The 20,193-nt window shown below is 47.9% G+C and overlaps 1 protein-coding gene across 1 annotated transcript in view; it reads right to left on the bottom strand.

Annotated features, from left to right (window-relative positions):
- Positions 1-20,193, bottom strand: part of DESI2 (desumoylating isopeptidase 2) — a gene marked incomplete at its 3' end in the record, with an annotated part of 40,848 nt that overhangs the window by 19,848 nt on the left and 807 nt on the right. The gene's annotated exons all lie outside the window — the stretch shown is intronic.

Below are 20,193 nucleotides of genomic sequence, written 5' to 3'. Positions count from 1 at the left end.
CACAAATCGGTAAGATGATGCTTGGCGTCCGAGGGCCAAAACAATCTTGAAAAAGTCTAAAGACTGACACTTTCTGACTTCAAAACTTAGTAGAGAGCTACAGTGCGTAAGTGCAGACATACAGGTCAACGGAGTAGAATTCAGTTTAGAAATAAACTCTTAGACATGCATGATTAATTGATCATTGATATGATTACTGATGATTAATTTGACAAGGGTGCTGAGACAATTCAATGAGGGAAAGAAAGTTTAAAGAAAAAATGAAACCAGAATGGGGCGCCTGGGTGGCTCAGTCAGTTGAGCATCCGACTTTGGCTCAGGTTATGATCTCGCGGTTTGTGAGATTGAGCCCCGTGTGGATCTCTGTGCTGACAACTCAGAGTCTGGAGCCTGCTTTGGATTCTGTGTCTCCATCTCTCTCTCTGCCCCTCCCCTGCTCGCTCTCATGCATGCTCTCTCTCTCTCTCTCAAAAATAAACGTTAAAAAAAAAAAAAGAAGCTCGAACAACTGGTTATCCACATGCAAATGAATGAAGAAGGACCCTGCCTTACATCATATACAAAAATTAACTCAAAACCTATGTGTAAGAACAGCAAAACTATAAAACTCTTAGAATAACAAAAGTATGTATATCTTCATGATCTTCTATTAGGCGATGTCTTCGTAGTCGTGACACCAAAAGCACAAGTAACAAAAGAGAAAAGAATAAATTAGATTCACAAAAACTAAGACAAAAATGTTCAAAGTTCAAAGGGATCTATAAGGAAGTAAAGGGCAGCCTACAAAATGGGTGGCAATTAATAACATATTTGATAAGGTATGTATATCCAGAATATATAAAGAGCTTTTAAAATTCAAGAATAGGACAAATAACCCAATTAAAAAATGGGCAAAGGATCTAAACAGGCATTTCTCTAAAGAAGATACACAAATCAACACCACCATCAGCTACCACTTCACAGCCACTTGGATGACAATAATCAAAAGGACAAACACAAGCTGACAAGGATGTGGGGAAATAAATCCTCATATGCCGCTGATGGGAATTCAAAATGGTATGGTGGTCTGGGGCAGGCTTGGCATGTCCTCAAAACATTACATCTAGAGTTACTATGGGAGCCAGCAACTTCACTCCTGGGTTTACACCAAGAGACATGAAAATACAGTGACGTGAAAACTTGTAACCAACACTCACAGCAGTGTTACATGGTAAGAGCCACAAAACGGGAACAATCGAAATGTCCATCAACCAACGGGCGAACGAAGCGTGGTCCAGCCACACAACGTGGCCCTGCTTCTCGACACAGGGGAATGAAGTCCCGCCGTGTGGGACGTGAGTGGCCCCGTGAGAGCGTGATGCCAGGTCGGAAAAGACCACATGCCATACAGTTTCACCTACATGAAATGCCCAGAACGGGTGACTTAAGAAAACAGAAGGCGCAGCAGTGGCTGCGGGCGGCGGGAGGTCTGCAGGGAAACGGCAGTGTTTGCTGACGGGCGGCGTTTCTTTTCGGGGTGAAGACAAGCTTCTGATGTGGGGGGCGGTGGCGGCTGAAGGGCTGCGCACACACTGAAACCCGCTGAACTGTACACAACGGGTGGACTGGGTGGCCTGTGACGTGCATCTCAAGAAAACGGTTCAGATATGCTCGGAACAGAAAATAAAGGATCTACTAACTGGTATGAGACTTAAACAAAAACTCTTCTATAAATACCAGGTGTCCCCCAAGGACAAAGTTTCCTTTGAATACAATACATGCTTAGTTCCTTTGGGGAAAAAAAAAAATTAGGAAATCTGGCGTTATGGGAAAGTTTTCCCTCTGTTAGCAAAACGAAAACCAAAAACTCAGTGAAGAAAACAGTCCATTCCGCTGCTCTTGGGCTAACAAATGGTCCAATAGAAACCTCACTGTGAGTGAAATAAAATGTGCAGATCGTGTGACTGTGGGGCCTTCGACCAAAACAGAAACAAGGAAAAACACAAGCTGCTGCAAAACACCTTCTGAGGACGCAAAACGTGCTCCAGTTCGTTCGTGAACTCTTATCCCCTCTGAGAAACCTTTACATAGGTTACTTCTCAAATTTCAGACAGCTGCCTTCAAAAATCACAGAGAAGCCGGGCTATAAACAAATTCCCACGCCGAGGGCAGACAAAACCCAGCTCTCACTACGTGTATTCTGGTCACCGACCAGAACGAACATATGAGCAGCAGCGTTTTACTGCCAAAATGTTTAGAATTTACATGATGAAGGAGATTAGATGTTTTCCTTCGGCGTCTATATATTTTATCTGAATGAATTCGGAAGAAGAGAGGGGAGAGCCTGGACCCAGGGGGAGTCGGTCACACAGAGAGATGCCCTCCAAAGTGCCCGCTCGGGTGGGACTTCCTCGCTCTATTATTAGAGCTTACGCTGGAGAGGCCCGATCTTTAAACACCGGGCCGGCTGCTTGTGGAAGACAGGTGTGTGATTCAAGGTCAGCAGGCCTTGCCGAGTCCTTCGGCCTCGAGTCTGGCCGAGGCTTTTCAGACAATATGGACGGTGCCCATTTTAAGCGGGAATTTAATAAGACAACTGTATACAAAATAAAAAACTAGACGAAGGCCGAGCCTTTGCCTGAACGACTTCAGTTGTAACACTTCGCCACTGTGATTGAACCGCTCTCCTCCGCTCGTGCAAGGTTTCTGAAATTAGCAGTAGGGTTTCTCAGTCCTTCTCTGATAGGGTTTCCATCCTTTGTCTTTACTTTAAAAAAGTATTCACCCTCCTCCAAACATTTCGCACAGCCTCTCTGGAGTAAGTATGTCCCCACAGAGCTCAACAGAGCTTCTGGAACCTGCTATGGAAATCCTTGCTTTTGGAGAACGCCATAAAACACGGACATTTTCCAAAAGAAAAAAAGATATATACAACATGAACTCCCAGCCAAGAACAAGCATCCGTGAAAAATAAACAAAACAAGCTGCTGAGTTAGACACGACTGGATGTAAGTCAGCAAGGCTTCTGTTCCTTTCTGCTGGCTACGGCTTCACGGGCTTTGTTGTCGCAATAGTAGCAGGTGCCGAGGCTGACGATTCCGTACTTGGGAAAGATGGATCCCCAGAAGAGTTTCACCCAAAGGCCGTTCGTGTGAACTGGACACGAGCACTCTCATTCCTAGAGCTTGGTCCAAGCGTAAGAGCACTCAGGGGACTAGTCTGAGAACTGTCCCTCCCAGAGGTCCACAGGCTGACGCCGGCGCCGGCCGTCACAGCGAGCTCATCGTACAGAGGCCACGCGGTACCAGAGAGAAGGGACACGGAACATCAGCGGCACCTCCACGCGAGGTGGCTATCTACCCAGTTCACCCAGTGCCGAGGAAGAGGGGCCTTCAGCGGATCGTACGAGAAATCAGGGGCTTCTGCCGGAAAGGAAAACGGAAACACTGCCAGACGCTACCACAAATGAGCCTTCTCTCAAACCACGACCCCAGCGGAGTTACCACAGCGTGTCTCCACCAACCACCCACCTAAATCATCTGGATGGAGGGTACCGTTAGGTCAGCTTCGTCTAAGGCGCTCCTCCCCTGAGGGTCTAACAGGAAAGCCCGCAGTGTTCCTCCAGTCCCGGCTAGATCCCAAGGACACGGCTTCTGTTATACTTGACTTTACTACGGAGCTACCGCTTGGACAAGAAAAGATCGATCCACGTAGGAGAATCTGAACTACAGTGGAAAAGACACTGGGCCGAGCATCAGGAGACAGGAGCTCTTTGCCTTGGTTTCTTCTGACACACGTATATGGTAACTTCTTTAAGGTCCCTGATCGATTTCAAAGAGTGTTTGGATTCCAAGTCAGATCCTGGGGCCGGAATGCCTTGGTTCAAACTCTGGCTTCCTATCTGCTAGGTGCGTGACCTGGGGAAAGATGCTATCTTCTCTGTCCTTATATAAAATGGGGATGAATAATAAATAGCATGCATCACGTGAAGTCCTTAGAAGGCTACCTGACCCCCGGGGAACAGGAAGCGTTAGGAGTAGCAAACACACACGTTCACAGACCACGTGAGCCTTCCCTAACGCTTTCCTTTTACCTACGCGAAACGGCTATACGCTCATGTAAGCAAGCAGGTTCGTTCCAGCTATCTGCTAGTTCTCAGAATTCTCAAGAATCTTGGAGAGTAGATGTCAAATTCCCAAGAGCAGTGACTCATTACAGTGAATAGCAAACAATGGCAGAATTAATTTGATTCTACTTTAAGAATCCTGCACGTAATTATTTATACTCTTGAGAAGCACAGATGTTGAGTTAAAGGTCTCCGTAAGCACGCCAGCGGCTTCGCAGGGCACTCACGCACTCAAGGAGAGCAGACGCAAGGAACCGGAGAGCGTGTCCCTTTGGCACTGGGCCCTTGCGGCCGGGGGCCTCCTAAAGATACAGAAGAGGGCTGAGGAAGGACCCCGGATCCACGCTTTACCTCTTCCGACACCAACCGCCGCTGAAGCGTAGAGGGCTTTTCAAAGCATTTTAAGTATTAATACAATAAAAGGGAAAAGGAGACCCTTTGGAGGAAACTTATCAACCTAAAATATGTGGGAAGGCAACAAATACATGGGTAACTGCAATTACTTTTGAGCTCAATCTTGCCTCAATGCAAAAACTTGGCCTAAACATTTCCGTTTGTTACTTTAAAGCACTGTTTACAGAAGTGAATTGACTGTGGCACATGATAGTCCTATATTAAAACGTCACATTATTCTTCTGATAGAGAACTTCCATTAAACTTCATTTCAGTCAGTGATTTGACTTATCAATTTAATAAAATTTTATGCTTCCTGCTTGAAAGCAGCAATGAGGATACATGCTCTCTCCCTAGTCTGGGACTTAAAACATTTAATATAACCACTTAGGTCCCGGACCGGACTTCCTTAAATGGCAGTATTAACTGATCTAAGTATGACCGCCCCCCCCCCAAAAGTGTTTATGTGGGTTAAAGCAAGTGTTTTTAATTCCCATTAAAAAGGTGCTTAGGGAAAAGAGAAGGCATTTCAATTATGGAGTTCAAAATTAAAAATAAGCTGCGAGGAGTGGAGACTGTGGGTCATTCCTATAGTACTATCTCATGTAAAGCTGTCTTTGACGTTCCCACTGTTCGATTACTGTAGGAGGTCTTTTTGGTACCACTGGATTAGTACCACAGCAAATACTCTTTGACAGTTAAGTCATACTAAAATGCTATCTGCAGAGCCTTAGCATCAGGCTGATCATAAGGCAGAGTCAGTAAAAACTCGCAGAAGGAACTGAGGCAGACTACTATCTTTTCTAGATGAAACCATAGCATCCAGGTCTACCTGTTAATTTGCTGTATACCGTTAAGAAAGATGGCTCTAAATACAGACTCTCTTCCATTATCATTATTTCTAAGAACATCTGATCTTTTCATTACACAGAGAATATTACCTAAAATAAGCACACCAGGGGACCTGGGTGGCTCAGTCGGCTTAGCGGCCAACTTTGACTCAGGTCATGATTTCACAGTTCATGGGTTTGATCTCTGCATTGGGCTCTGTGCTGATGGCTCAGAGCCTGGAGCCTGCTTTGGATTCTGTGTCTCCCTCTCTCTCTCTGCCTCTCCCCTTGCCCCCCGCCCCCCCACCTGTGCTGTCTCTCTCTCTCTCAAAACTGAACATGAAGTTTTTAAAAATAAATTAAAAAGGCGCATCATTCACTTTTTGGGTCTTAGAGGAAAAACTCTTTTCACAACATTAGCATTTTCATTACAATGCTATTTATAAATTGTTGATAACCTTAAGGTATTAAGCCTTGATCTTTGAAAGTAATCTCTCCTGATTATAAAAGATTTGCCAGTAATTGTTTAGTTAATAGGGTTTCAAGTTTTGTAAATGTTCTGTGAAGCTTTTTTTCAAGACAATGTAACCAAACTCACACACACACACACACACACACACACACACACACACACACTGTCCCCCAGTGTATGTTTGCTTCAGCAGAACTATTCAGCCTACACCCTCTTTTATTCTCAAGTCCCAGTTTTGACAATAGGTTTTAAGGTTAGTCCAAAAAGGTTAGGCCTTCCCAAAGACCGTCCTTTGAGATGTGAAGCTCCTTGGCACTGTCCTGAAATTCATGAGTGTGAGCACATATCACTACACACTTACAGGGTAACCTAAAACCAAGGAAGCCGTGCCCCGCTGCATTTCACATAACGCTGCTGAAGTTTCCTCCTCTTTATCAATGAGGCAAACTAATTTTTAAGAAACAAATTCCTGTGCTTGTCAAAGGACCTAATTTTTAGGACCCACCACAAGCTGGACACGGGATCACTGTGAATTGTTTTTTAAAGGAAAAGAGATTTTTAAAAGTCAAATCAACAGTGAACCAAATGCTCCCTGAATATTTATAAGACTGAGCCTGTTTCATGGAATCTATAGTGGGACTCGACAGCGATGACGAATGGGTGAGGCAGGGCGCTATCAGTGCTTGGTCCTGATACCGTGTCGGCACCAGGCATCTAAGTTCTTGGCAAATCGCTTGTATCAGGCACTTGCTTTAGTTGTGCCAATGGCTGATGTCAGATATTTTGGAAAAGTCTTGAAACTTCTTTCATGGCCTACCTGTACTTGACCAGCCCCCTGGATCGGGCTCTAAACTGAACAAGGCCTGAGGCTGAGCTTTCTTTAATTCTAGATCCTGTGGGAACACCCGGGTGGCTCAGCTGGTTAAGAATTCGACTCCTGATTTTGGCTCAGGTTATGATCTCACAGTTCACTGAGTTTGAGCCCCTCTAAGGAGCCCGAGGAGTGTGGACAGTGTGGAGCCTGCTTGGGATATTCTCTCTCTCTCCCTCCCACCCTGTCTGCTCTTCCCCTGCGCGGTCTCTCTCTCTCTTTCTCTCTCAAAATAAATAAATAAACTAAAAAAAGATTTCTGGATCCTCCATGGTGCTGAGGGCACTGTATTACACCTAACACACCGCTCAAATACTGGGTGAATTGAAATGCAGCCAGGAGTCTGTAAGGCTTTATTTTTTTGACTGTGACCTATGGGAAAGAGCATCTCCATTCTTTTACTCACGCAAGCAACACAGAAGTAAATACGACGAAGTTCCTGTTCTTGAGGAGCTTACGTTCTCGAGAAGGGCCTTTGAAACTGTAGGCTGCAGATCACTTACAGGATCCCAAAGTCACTGCAGTGGGCTGGCACCGGCGTGATCTCCAATGAATGGAATATGATGCAACAGGACTCATCCGAGGGCGAGACAAAGAGTAAAGCGCTTCCTGAACGTTTGGTCAGTGTACACACGTGTGACGGTGGGATGGAAAATGTACTCTTAGCCGGCCCAGGATAAAATCGAGAACCACTCTAATAAAAGGGTCTCTGAAATTGCACCTCAGTTTACATCTCATTTAAAAATGTTTACTTGCAACAAACCTATAAATGAAGCAAGTTAAAGATCCCCGATTCAATAAAATGCAGGCCCACATGTGTGTCAGGGGCGGCCAGGCGCTGGGGTCACGCGGAGATTCATTCACAGTCCGTGTCCATAAGGAACTCATTACGAACGTGAGCCATCAATCACGGCTCGGTAAGTGTTACAACAGAAATACGGGCACGTGTGGTAAACTGAAAACCCATTTTTTGAGCGCCGCCTTAAAACATACTTCCACTTCACTCTTTCACAATGATCCACGTAAAACATGCAAGCAAATCTCTTTAGGAGTAATTTGCCCATGGCCCCGTGTAAGTGGCCAACCCAAAAAACTGAGCCCAGGCTTCAGAGCGTCGCCCACTGCTTCTATCCCACAGCTCGTCCTCCAGCAGACAGCCTCACGGGGCCCTGCGTTTCTTTATGTGATCTGGAAGCGCCCGGAACAACTCAGAGTACAGTGGAGATCAGGACTATTCAGCCAGCATTTTTCCTTAAGTGTGGACTTAGGGCGACCCCTCAAGCACCCTGGCAAGTAAAAAGAAACAGTCACACCCAGTCTTTGCCTTAGATGCCATACGATGTGGCCCCCTGGTCACTAACTTAGTAATGTTGGGACCTCCCGTTCTGGGGACTAACCTTCACATCTGAAACTCCTTTCTAGCGGATCTGTAGGAGAAATCTAGAAGATACGTTCCTTTTGGACCTGGGAATTGCCACAGTACTTCAGGCAGACGACTTTCTATACTGCTGGGCCGTGAACGAGAGCACACACACATTATGCGGAGAAACTGGAAAGAACTGGCGTGTTCACCTGGCGGCTCCTCCAACTTACTGCCCGATGATGAGCGAGAGATCAGAACTCCGCTGTGGCGTACACACCGGTCTCGCCCACGCCGTTGACTTGCACAATTTCCACAAATGTTTCAAGACTGAGAAATCAGCTCCATTAAGTTCGTGTGGCTCAAAGGCTAAAGAGCAGATGTCAGCCCCCAGCGCACGAGGGAGAAGAAAAGGCTTTTACAATTAACCCCAGGGCTACACACACACTGGAGCTAACGTCAAACACACAACAGCCTGCTTTTAATGCTTAATTTGGGTGGCACTTTGTCTCCTTCAGATAAAGTGAGGAAACTCCAAAGACCCAGTTACTAGGTGTCACAACTGCAGAGAGCACACAAACGGGAGCTTCCATAACCCTGCGGACAACACACAGCTGATACTTCCTGGTGCTCATGACGCGCCAGGTCCCCATTCCACACACTTTACATAGATCGGCCCTTACAACAGCCCTGCGATTCCCATCTTAGCGAGGAACAAGAGGCACAGAGAAGTTAAGAAAGCTTCCCCGGTCACACAGTTAAAAAGCGGAAGGAAGGATGCAAATCCACGCGGTCTGAGGGATCTCAGACCATAACACAGAGACAAAGAACAGGTTCCAAATGGAAGATCAAGACCTGCTCAGGGAAGAGGTCAAGTACAGCTTCCGGGTGCCCCTGCCTCAGCCGTGCCTCTGTACAGGTTACATCGATGCTCCTGTCTGGAAGCGGCACTCACTTGCCCCTGACAGGGCGGGGAGGTCCGTATGATCCTCCATCGTCCCCCAGCAGCAGCAACAAACAAGGGGACACAGCGAGACAGGAAGCATTCCAGGATGCCTCCTAGGAGAACTTCAGGTGAGCCTAACAAACCTTTTCAGAGCAACTACAACGCACCAAGTTCTGGGAATAAAGATTAAGACCGTGGCTCTGCCCTCCAGCTCACTGCAGAGTGAGGAACTTGACCATGTGTCAATTACCGTTTGATGCCCAGATAAAACAGCAGCTGAAATGAATGCACAGGCCTGAAATAGCCCAGCTCTTGCTTGCTTCCTTGTCTTAAAAGGAACACATTTCAAAAGGTGTTGATTAAAAAGACGCAAACCTCCGGCTTGGGAGCGTGGTACCGTACAGTGCGTGGTCAACGGAAAGAATGTCAGAGTAACCGCACTAACTCCTCGGGTCAGAAGGACGAGGGATGGACACCATCACCGCAAGTCCCGCACTGACCGCAGGGACAGCAGGCGTGGGCGATTCTGAGCAAGAAGTCCCTGCACCGGAGTGCGGGGCTGGGGTCCAGCACACAGCAGGGGGTCTGACCTCCAGTAAGGGCACGGGTGATTCCTGTCCCACACGCAGGAGGCAGGGCAGAGCGCACCAGGGCAGGGGTGGGCGGCGGGGTGGGGGGAGATTCGTATTCTTTTCTTTTCTAAAGCGAAGCAAGCATGGAGGTCAGCAGCAAGAGTGAGGACCCGGGAGGGGAGGGGGGCAGGAGCCGTCTTGGCGAGTGGGACAAGCAGTTGAGTAGAGAACAGGGAAGCATGGCCAGACAGCATTTAGGGTCCCCTTGGGGCCTGTGGTCCCGATTCTGAAGCAAGACCAGTCAGGACGGTGGTGGGCTTTCTCGAGCTGCGCGCAGCTGCTGACACAGAGACGGAGAGTTCAGTGTCACTAGGGCTGCCAGGCAAGCATGCCAGAGAGAACACAGTAACGGGGACTCCGGAATCTAACTCGGATGAGGGTACAGGAAGGGAGGTGTTGCTGTAAGGAAGTGGCTCACACGATGGGGGGGCGGGGGGCAAAATGTGGTAAAATTTGCAGGGCAAGCTGGGAGGCTGGAGACCTAGGAGGAGGTGATGTTGCAGCTCCTCTGGAGGCCGAATTCCTGCCTCCTTAGGGGCCCCCAATGTTTTCTCGTAAGGCCTTCAACTGATTATCCTTTACTCAGTCTACGGACTTAGATGTAAATCCCGTCTAAAAAATACCTTCACAGCAACATCTAGACTAACGTTTGACTAAAAGCCAGGTACTAGCCTGGCCCAGTAAAGGTGACACACACAATCAGCCATGACAGGAGTATTCACAGAGGTCGGGGTTTTGTTTTTGGTTTTTTGTCACTGCCAATTAATTCAGCAGCCCCAGAAAGCACAGAGTTAGAAGTTAGGTGGGGTCAGGGGGTGTGGAAATCAAGACAGAGACACAGCACTTTCCAGGGATGGGAGGAGGAGGAGAAATGTAATGTGGTGGTCAAGGGCAGAGTTCGGTGTCAGCTCGGGGTGTGGGACTGGGCTCTGCCACGTATGGCCACGGTTCTGAGCAGGTCCTTCAACTGAGCCCTCAGCTGCATCATCTTAAAAAGGGATAATGATATGAGACAACAGCTAGCATGTAGTAATCACACGGCCAAGGTTAGTTCTTGGGCTCAGTTGGTGAAGCATCTGACTTTGGCTCAGGTCGTGATCTCATGGTTTGTGGGTTCGAGCCCCACGTCGGGCTCTGTGCTGACAGCTCAGAGCCTGGAGCCTGCTTGGGATTCTGCGTGTTTCTCTCTCTCTCTCTGCCCCTCCCCTACTCACGCTCTGTCTCTCAAAAATGAATAAATGTTAAAAAAGAAAAAAAGTTTTTATATTATGGGGAGACTCAATATTCTAAATCTATCAATTCGCCCCTCAAATTATTCATAAACTTAATGTCATTGCACTTAAAATTTCAGGGAGTTTTTTTTTTTTTTTGACGAATTGATTCTAGGTGTGAATCAATTTGAAAAACGAGCGTGTGAGAAACACAAATGCCCAGAGAGAGCATGAGAAACCTCCACAACAGTATCAAAACACACCGGAATACGCGATCAGACACCTGAGGAGAGTGTGGGGAGAGGCAATGGACGACGAGCCCAGAAAGCCCAGAGACAGGACTTCGACACCCAGAGTCTGTTAGAGGGCAAACACGGCGTGGGCCTCAGGTAACGTGGGGACCCACGGCCACTCAAGCAGCAGTGCTGGGGTAACTGGGTTCCCTGACAATAAACCCGGGGATTATTTCTAGGACTTCAGACCCGGTAAAGCCTTTGTAGGGATGACATGAACCTGAATGGTCATAAAACAACAACAGTGTGACCACGCGTGATTTAAAATTTCTGGAAGGAAAGGACACCATAAATATGCTTACCAAACTTAATGGGGGATTTAATTTACTTACAGTCATTTCGTAATTTTTATATTTGGGCTTTTACATTTTGGTGTTTTCTCTCCTCTGCTGCACGAGCCGTGTTTTCTCTGCTGTTTCCCCCCGAGATCCAACTTTACCTCAACGGAACTCACACTTACATGACAGAACATTTATACACACGATTTCCAATTCCGACCAACGCCGGCTGTCAGTCTGCCCACCTACCTCCTGCCCTCTGACCCACAGTTTGGTCGCTATGGCCTGGGACTTCATCTTCACACCACGTTCCGTCTGTCTGAAGAGTACATGGGACACCGGCCTCGCTGGGGGCCACACGGGTAGCAGGGACGAGCTCTGCCACTGGCACCGGAGCCCCTGGCTTTCTCCTCTCCGGTCACGGCCTCACCCCAAGCTCGAGACCTCCCGCAGGCCCGCCCCCAGCGGTGCCCGGCGCTCCCCGCGTCCCCTGGCTGAGTGACCAGGACAGAAGTCCCAGCGCTCGGATGGAAACGGCCTCCCTTTCGTTGCTCTGCAGGTAACGCTCCATTTCGCTCGGGCTTTGATGTCAGGAGAGCGAGGCCCTGACTGCGTCCCCTGCACCACCGTCCGGCCCCGCGCGTGTCTGCAGGACTTCTCACTGCGTCCCGGATGCTCACGAGTTAAAGCAGGCTTTGCTTGAACGTTCCTAACTTAACAAACACTGCCTCGCGCTTGACCCTTGTGGGGACTGACGACGCCTCTACTCAGGAGGTTTTCTAAATCTTGCCGCTTTCTCTTTGGTTTTCAGGCCTCTGCTGCAGGTTCGGTTAGGCCATGGCTCCCCGGGTCTCAGGCTGCTCCTTCCCTCGTACCGTCTGCTCAGCTGTCAACGACCCTCGCGGACCTATCTGAAAGCAGAAGTCAGACATGCCCTACAGACTTCTATTTCTTGCTGTACGATTACTTCGGAGGCATGGGGCCCGATTTGTCCTTTGTCCTTCGCACCCTCTGCCTGGAACGTTCTTCCCCGGGAATCCACACGGCGCACCCCTTCACCTTTCAGGAACGCCTTCCTCGCAGCGAGGAGGCCTCTCTTGACACTTGACTGGGAACTGCAGTAGAAACCGCACTGCCCCATCCCGGCCTTCACTCTCCTTCCCCTCCCCCTGCGCGATTTTCCTGTTTAGCCCTCCTGGCGCTTAATATACCGTATTATCTCGTAGTCGCGTCCGGTATTTTCGCTCTGCACATCTCGGCCGTGGACGTTGTTGCCACAAACATTTCTGCCGCACCACCGGCCGGCTGTAAGAACATTTTGTCATAAAATATTAAATAACTGGTGGACAGTCTGGCTTCGTTTTCCCAGCGGCGAATCAACTGCCCTCGCCGGGTTACCGTATCGAAGCTGCTGGGTGGCTATTTCTCCATCAACAGAGCTCCTATTTTGATGTTACATAAACCTTGGCCCGCTCTCATTGCGCTCAGTGCCACACAGACATGGTGCTCTTCAAAGAGTGGATGGTAAGGACCATATGGATCGACTTGACAAAAATACCCTGACGGAACCTACCTACGGGCTGTGGGAAAGGAGAGCGTAAGGCCACACTGCACGCTGTGCTGGGCCGGGGAACATGGCAGTTACGGTGGTGGCAGAGCGCAATCACGAGCGAATTCGAGCGGGGGAACTGCGTCCACATTTCCCAGAGAACTCCGGAATGTCTGTCACCAGCACGTGACAACAGGCCCAGAGAAAGCGGCAGCGTAGATGGCTTGTGCAATGCAAAACTCAGCTACAAATACGTGTCCTGGTGTCTGGAACTGGATACCTCTCTTAATGAAGGAAGAACGTGGAAGAAGGAAAACAGTGGTGCCGAGATGAATCAATAAGCAAAAAAAAAAAAGGTATCATGAATGAAAGACTTCGAAGACGAATGCTTGGGTACAATCCACAAAATCAAACCAGTTATTTGCACAATACTGCCAAAAGTCGACACACGTTTTAAATGTATTCAAATATTCTGTGTTTCACGACAGGGTCTTTTAATTTTGTTATTCATTTTTCATGTTTCTTTTTGTCCATTTAAATGAAATGTCCCCATTTTTGTGTGATTTTTTTTTTTTATAGCGAATCGCCTTACAATCATTCACGTGGTGAAAACGTATGCAGCCCAAAGATGTTTATGGCATATTCTATTAACAGATGGCTCAGATATACGGGCCTGGAATTAAGCTATTTAACTACGTGCATCTATGAAACGTTTGCATTTTCTGGATAAAAATGTCAAAAAGCAAAAACATTAAACAAAACAAACACCCATTTTCACCACTGGGAAAGAAAGAATGGAGTTATCTCCAGAAGAACTGAAAGCCGGGATGCGAACAGATATCTGTACACTCGTGTTCAAGCAGCATCACAATCACCCAAAGCTGGGAGCAGCCCTAATGTCCACGGACACACGCACAGGGACACACACGCACACTCATGCACACGCGCACACATAGCGGGACGCTATTTGGCTTTCAAGAGGAGGGAAACGCAGACACGCGCTACGACACAGGTTCAAGTTCAGGCCACCATGTGGGGTAAGATCGTTTAGACTCAAGTCCTGTTGATTCCACTACTAGGAGGCATCTAGTCAAATTCGCGGGGACAGAGCAGAACCGTGGGGCCGAGGGGAGGGGAAGGAGGGAGTTTAATGAATACAGGGGTTCAGGTTTGCAAGATGAAAAAGTCCCGGACATCGGCTGCACAGCAGTGTGAATATACGCTCCTGAATCACACAGCCATGAACGGTTGAGGCAGTACATCTTAAGTGTGTTTTGAGACAATTTAAAAAAAAATCAAAGAGACCAAAAAAATGTACGGAATTTTTCAGAGAGACTAAAAGAGGAAATGAGTAATAGCTAAGAAAATTTGGGAAAAATAATGAAAGGAAACTGGCCCAGCCTAAGATATGCTGTAAAATTATAATAATTAAAATCATGTAGTAACGAGACTCCCCAATTCCACATGGGCAACAATTTAGTATTATCACAATTTAGTGAGCCAAGACTTTTATTTCAAAGAATGTGGCGTCAATTAGTTTTTGAAGTTATTGTTTTGGGGGAAGGGCAATCACAGTCATTTACCCAAACCCACTTGAGATTAATTGAAAATTAAACTTATTTTCACGTATTTCATTTCCCTTTATTATTTTTCTGCCTTTGTTATAGTTTAAGGTGATTTATTTTGGCAGTCTTTCCTTTACATTGTATCAACCAACTGGATGACGCCAATAGTACTCTGGAATTTAAAGAATCTTCTAGAAAATCCGTCAACAAACGGAAAGTAAAACTATATATTGTTTTTAAAAAATCTATTTAATGGAAGAATTCACCTAAAACAGTAGGTTTTCGTTGGTATTTAATTGTATTTACAAGTATCATTGAGTTCTAATTTCTTAGCTTTACCCATCATCACAAATGTGACCTTGGAGCTGCTATACAATGTTCCGCTAGTCTGAAGGGCCTGTGGTCACCGACATGTCTGGACCTTTCACATCAGAGCACTAGCCACTCATAAAGAGTTTCCATGCTTTTTTTTAAGTTTTATTTATTTAAGCAATCTCTACGCCCCACATGGGGCTTGAACTCACGACCCCAAGATCAAGAGTCATACTCTGACTGAGCCAGCCAGGCGCTCTCCATGCTTTATGTTTTGAATATTTCAAAATTTCCATTTTACATTACTGAGTTAATATTTATTCCATGCCAAGTCAAGGGATTGCTAGAAGGGAGTATTAAATACTTTTGGGTTTATAAAATACCTTTCATAGATGGTGTGACAGGGAAATGACTCTGTAGGGTGTCGACACCCTAAGTTTCCAGAACTTGTGAGTCATGGCAAAGGGTCTTGGCAGATGTGATTTAAGTCAGAGACACCTTAGCGCAGGGATATTACCCTGGCATATCCTCATGGGTCCCCTTTCATTAAACGAGCTGTTAGAGCAGAGAACTCTCTGGATGGACCAGATGCAGCGGAACGGCAAGGTTAGACTCTCATGGGCGACAACTCCAGGCTCTCCTGCTGGTTTGAAGACCAAGGACGCAAAGAACGCAAGAGGCTCCGAGCAGCCGAGGGAGAGAGGCTCCCGACTGGCAGCCAGCGCGGAGCCAGTCCCCCGCCCTCCGACCACACACCGAATCCTCGTACCGTCTGGAGAGCCGGGCGGCGAGTCTGCCCCCCGGCCTGGCCCGCTGACACCGATTTCGGCCTCGAGAGGCCACCTGGACGTCTGGCCCACGGGCTGTTTTAAACCGCTACATGTGAGGCAATTCGTTATTCTAGCGATAGAACGCAAATACATACAGAGATTAAATTCTTGTCTCGGGTAGACTACACACACACACACATGATACTGCCGCGGAAAACGCAGGAGGGCAGATCTGTGACTGACTGTCCTCTCTTCGGTCAGACTCGCAGACCCTCTGGCTCGATGTCAAGGGGCCAAGCGGTCCCGGGCCCAGAAGCAGACTTGGTGCAGGGACATTAAGACTAGTTCCCATTAGGGGCACCTGGGTGGCTCAGTAGGTTAAGTGTCCAACTTCGGCTCAGGTCATGATCTCCTGGTTCGTGGGTTCTAGCTCCGCACTGGGCTCTGTGCTGACAGCCAGCTCAGGGCCGGGGGCCTGTTTCAGATTCTGTCTCCCTCTCTCTCTGACCCTCCCCTGTTCATGCTGTCTCTCTCTCTGAGAAATAAATAAAAAACATTTAAAAAAAAGACTAGTTCCCATTAACTAGTTCATCCAGGCTAACGTCCTGACAATGTTTTCAGAAAGAAGATCTTCCCAGGGGTCACTACTGGCTCCTGGTCTGTCAGCCACGGCTGCGCCACGACTGTCAGAGCCTCACAGGACCCTCGTTCAGCTGCAGGTAAAGGAGACAGAAGTGAGTAGGGCCTCTCAGGGAGTGACCGCAGATCCAACTTCACAGAAGCGACCGTCTGGTCCCACAGTGTTTTAAACAAAACAAACTGAGCAGCTACGTCAAAGAAGAATATCCGATACGTTTCCTACCCCCTTCCCATGCTTCTCCCTTCACTCGCTCACCCCCTTACAACAACCAAAGCTCAAATCCAGACCTGTACGGAGTAGGGGAACAAATACAGAAAGGTTTCTGGCACAAAGAGAAGGGGAATCGGAAGACCGTCTGATGCCATTTAAGAACTGGCACCATTCCTAATCAAACCGCCTCAAGCCCCATTTGTTTGGTAAATATTTACAGATCGCCTTCTCCCGACAGGCCCAGTTCTAGACGCTGCCATCGAGGAACCTGGTCCAGCGGGACGCACAGAATTACAATACACGCAGCGGAAGATACGTACAACCAGGGCACCCGCGGTGGCGCAAGTCTGACGAGTAAACGCAAGGCTACGGGCAGGGGCCGGAGGTGGCTGGCGGCCAATGCGGGAGCGGGACATTCCAGGTAAGACGGGCACAGATCCTGAGGCGTGAGCTCGCAGAGCCAAACACGTCAGTACTGAGCGGGACGTGTGTGTGCTGGGGGAGGCAAGGGACGCGGGGTTGTGGGAGCTGGTCGGGGAGGGGCCGCCTCATAAAGGGCACTAGACCCAACCCTGCAGGTGAGTTTTAGGCAGAGGCCTGGCACAATCGTCTCTGTTTCAGAAGGATGACTTTGGTAACCGAAGGAGAGGTGGATTAAAGCAAAGTAATACCAGAGACTGAAGCCAGGAAAAGACTATTCTGTTGTATGAAGACAGAATGAGGACTTGAACTTGAGAAGCAATAGTGGAAACAACGATAAGGTAACTGACTTAAAGAACGCTGGGAGGAAAGATGTGGGACAGACATCACAGGTTCGCGGGCCGGCGGGCCAGGAAAGCCAGAGAGCTTCGGCTCCACTTCCTCCCAGCCACGGTGGGGCCAACTGCGGACCACCTGGGAGCTGCTGAGCCACCGCAGGGACTGTTTACATCCCGACTCAAGACAAGTATCCTTCCGGTGTAAGCTACTGATGGTCGGGCTCCCCATTACTTCTGGACAGAATCAAGCCAACCAAAGGAGACAGGCCTGGTGACTGGCCTATGAAGGGTGTGTAATAAAGAGGAATGAATAATTTTACTTCCAGGGTTCTGGCTTGGGAAANGGGTGGTGGCGGGGGGGGGTGTTTGTGGAGTAAAGGGGAAGATCTGAGCTGTGGAGAGAAGGGAAAAAGTTTGTTCCTGGACATGTTTATTTAAAGGTATTATGGGGGCACCTGGGTGGCTCGGTCAGTTAAGTGATGGACGGACTCTTGATTTCAGCTCAACACATGATCTCATGGTTCGTGAGTTCGAGCCCTGTGGCAGGCTCACTGCTGTCAGCGGAGAGCCTGCTTCGGATCCTCTGTCTCTCTCTCTCTCTCTCAAAAATAAATAAAACATTAAAAGTCTGAGTTAGATCTAAAGATGTGTGGGAAGCCAGATCCTGTCCCACGTGCCTGCCTCACATTCTCTTAGAGGAGTCGGACGGAGGACAGTCTACAGCAGTACAGCGCCCAACTTCCTTACTTGAAGAGTCTTAAGAGACATTTTTTTTTTCCTATTAAGGCTCTGGAGATGTACAGATACTATCTGGAAACAGGAAGAAAACTGTTTATAGAATGAATCTACAAACATCATCAAGCCACGGCATAGTTTTACTTAATAACAATCCATTAGTAGCCAAGATCATCCGAAAAAGCACAAACTCTGGATCTGTGGCAAAGGAAGACCCTGTGCCAGGGTGACGATGGCCGAGACCGTCCCAGCAGCCAAAACTAATCTGAATCACCTGCGCGACTACGGATGCAGCAAACTGGGAGTTCGCGAACCTCCTCATTCTGAGACTCAGAAAATCACCCAGGACAGGTTTCATTGGTGGTAGATTATCCCAAAGTACACAAAGAGGAACATAATCACCGAGAAAGCAGCAAGCAATAATTTAGCAGCTCTTTGTGAGATTAAGTAACCTCCTAAGGATTATACCATCCCTTTGTGGGAAGAAGCTAATGCAGGTGACCCTGATACAATTACCGTCTTACACGCAGCAGTTACCGATGAGCAGAAATGGGCAGCAATTCCCAGCCCCGGGGACAGGAACCAAACAGAGGGAGCAGGGGACAGCCTCACTGACTAGGAGACCTGGGGATCCCGACAAACAGTGATGAGAAGCGCAAACCAAAGGCTGAGTGTGATCTAAAGATGTTTGCGAAGTCTGGACGGAGACAGACCGCGGCTAGACGGGGCCTGTCCGGACAGCAGCAAACCCCATCAAAGGCATGGATGACGCACAGGCAGTGCTATCAAAGATAAAAGGATTTGCCCTTGACATCAAGCAAGGTTTCCAAACCCAATACAGCTTGAGAAGAGGGGGCATAAAAGGAACAAACTCGCACCTCCACACGCTCGTCTTCATTCAAAAACAGCTCTGATCACGTAGCTCCCTGCCCCCAAGAGGGTCCCCGGGGTTCGGAGCCTTACCCCTCACCCCCGGCCCTTCATTCGGGTCCCAAACTAATAAAGCTCTAATCAAACTTTCCGGTGTGTCTCTTTCATGCACCCTACCTACCCTCCGGTTCTCCCGGACCGGCTGGTATTTCCCAGGCCGACGCGCACTCTCCTCCGGCCACGCGGCTCATGCTGACGGCTCCCGGCCCCACATGGATCCCTGCACCTTCATTCCTGATCCTACAACCACACGTGGTCTCCTCCTTTACATCCTGTTCTGCTCTCACCCAAAATCACGAAACCACGCTACTCTGTTTTGAACTGCTACTACTGTTGTACCTGTCCTATGGTAATTCTAAATTCCCCAAAGAAGAGAATGCATTCATTTTTGTGACTTCTACAAGGTCATAAATAATTGCAGGTTGCTGAGATAGTGACATAAAGCAGCCACAGCTCGAAAGCCCTCAAAAGAACACACAAGGGCAAGCTTGTTAGAAGTCTAATAATTCAACTATTTACCATTCCGATAAACCTTCATACGCTTCTCCTCCTAATGCTAGGAAAAAACAAAATATTAAGAAACAAACACGGGAATTATTCAGCAGAGGAGATCATGAATCAGACTGTGGTCTAGAAATTCTAGAGCCTATTTTTAGTTAGCTGGGCAGGTTTAATTTACCCTTTTCTCTACCTGCCTCCTCTGTAACTACCCACTTTACAAAAGTGACGCGAGGAGTTAAGATCTTTGGTAACAAGTTAATATTTTTAACATCTTCCAGAACACTTCTCCCTTTAAAATGTATCGGTTTAAATATCACCTCTAGCTTTTCCTATAGTCACCACAATCAGCCGTGATTTTTGTGATTCAGAGAGTACCTGGAGTGCAAGGAAGCCCATCATGGGCCACATAATGCATTTTCAGTTTTAAGGAAACAGCAAAACTTCTGCCTCGACTTTCAGATTTCTCTTAGCCTGCGACCCTCTGGTCACTGTTGCATAATCCTAACTTAGAAAGGGGCTTCATGATCCAGAAGAAGAGACATACTGTGCTTTCAAAAGCAGAATATACACTGTGAGACGTTTTAAGAATGGACAAGAAACCAAATGCAGATCACTGCGGTGGGGGGAGGGGGCGCGCAGGCGATGCAACAGTGAAAGGGCAACAAAAAGTCTTGAACAGTAAAAGGTACCCCACTGACCACAAAAAGCTGAAATCCAGATGATCATTCCTAAGCAGTGACATAAGCCAAAGACATTACTAAGTGCCCTGCTTTTCTCGGCCCTCCAGTTCTACGCCTCTGATTTTTTCCTACCATGTTTCACATTTTTCAGC

This window comes from Crocuta crocuta, unplaced genomic scaffold (assembly GCF_008692635.1).
Source record: "Crocuta crocuta isolate KB4526 unplaced genomic scaffold, BGI_CrCroc_1.0 scaffold322, whole genome shotgun sequence".
NCBI lineage: Eukaryota > Metazoa > Chordata > Mammalia > Carnivora > Hyaenidae > Crocuta > Crocuta crocuta.
Note: the sequence above shows the minus strand (reverse complement) of the source record. Positions and strands in the feature narration are given on the sequence as shown.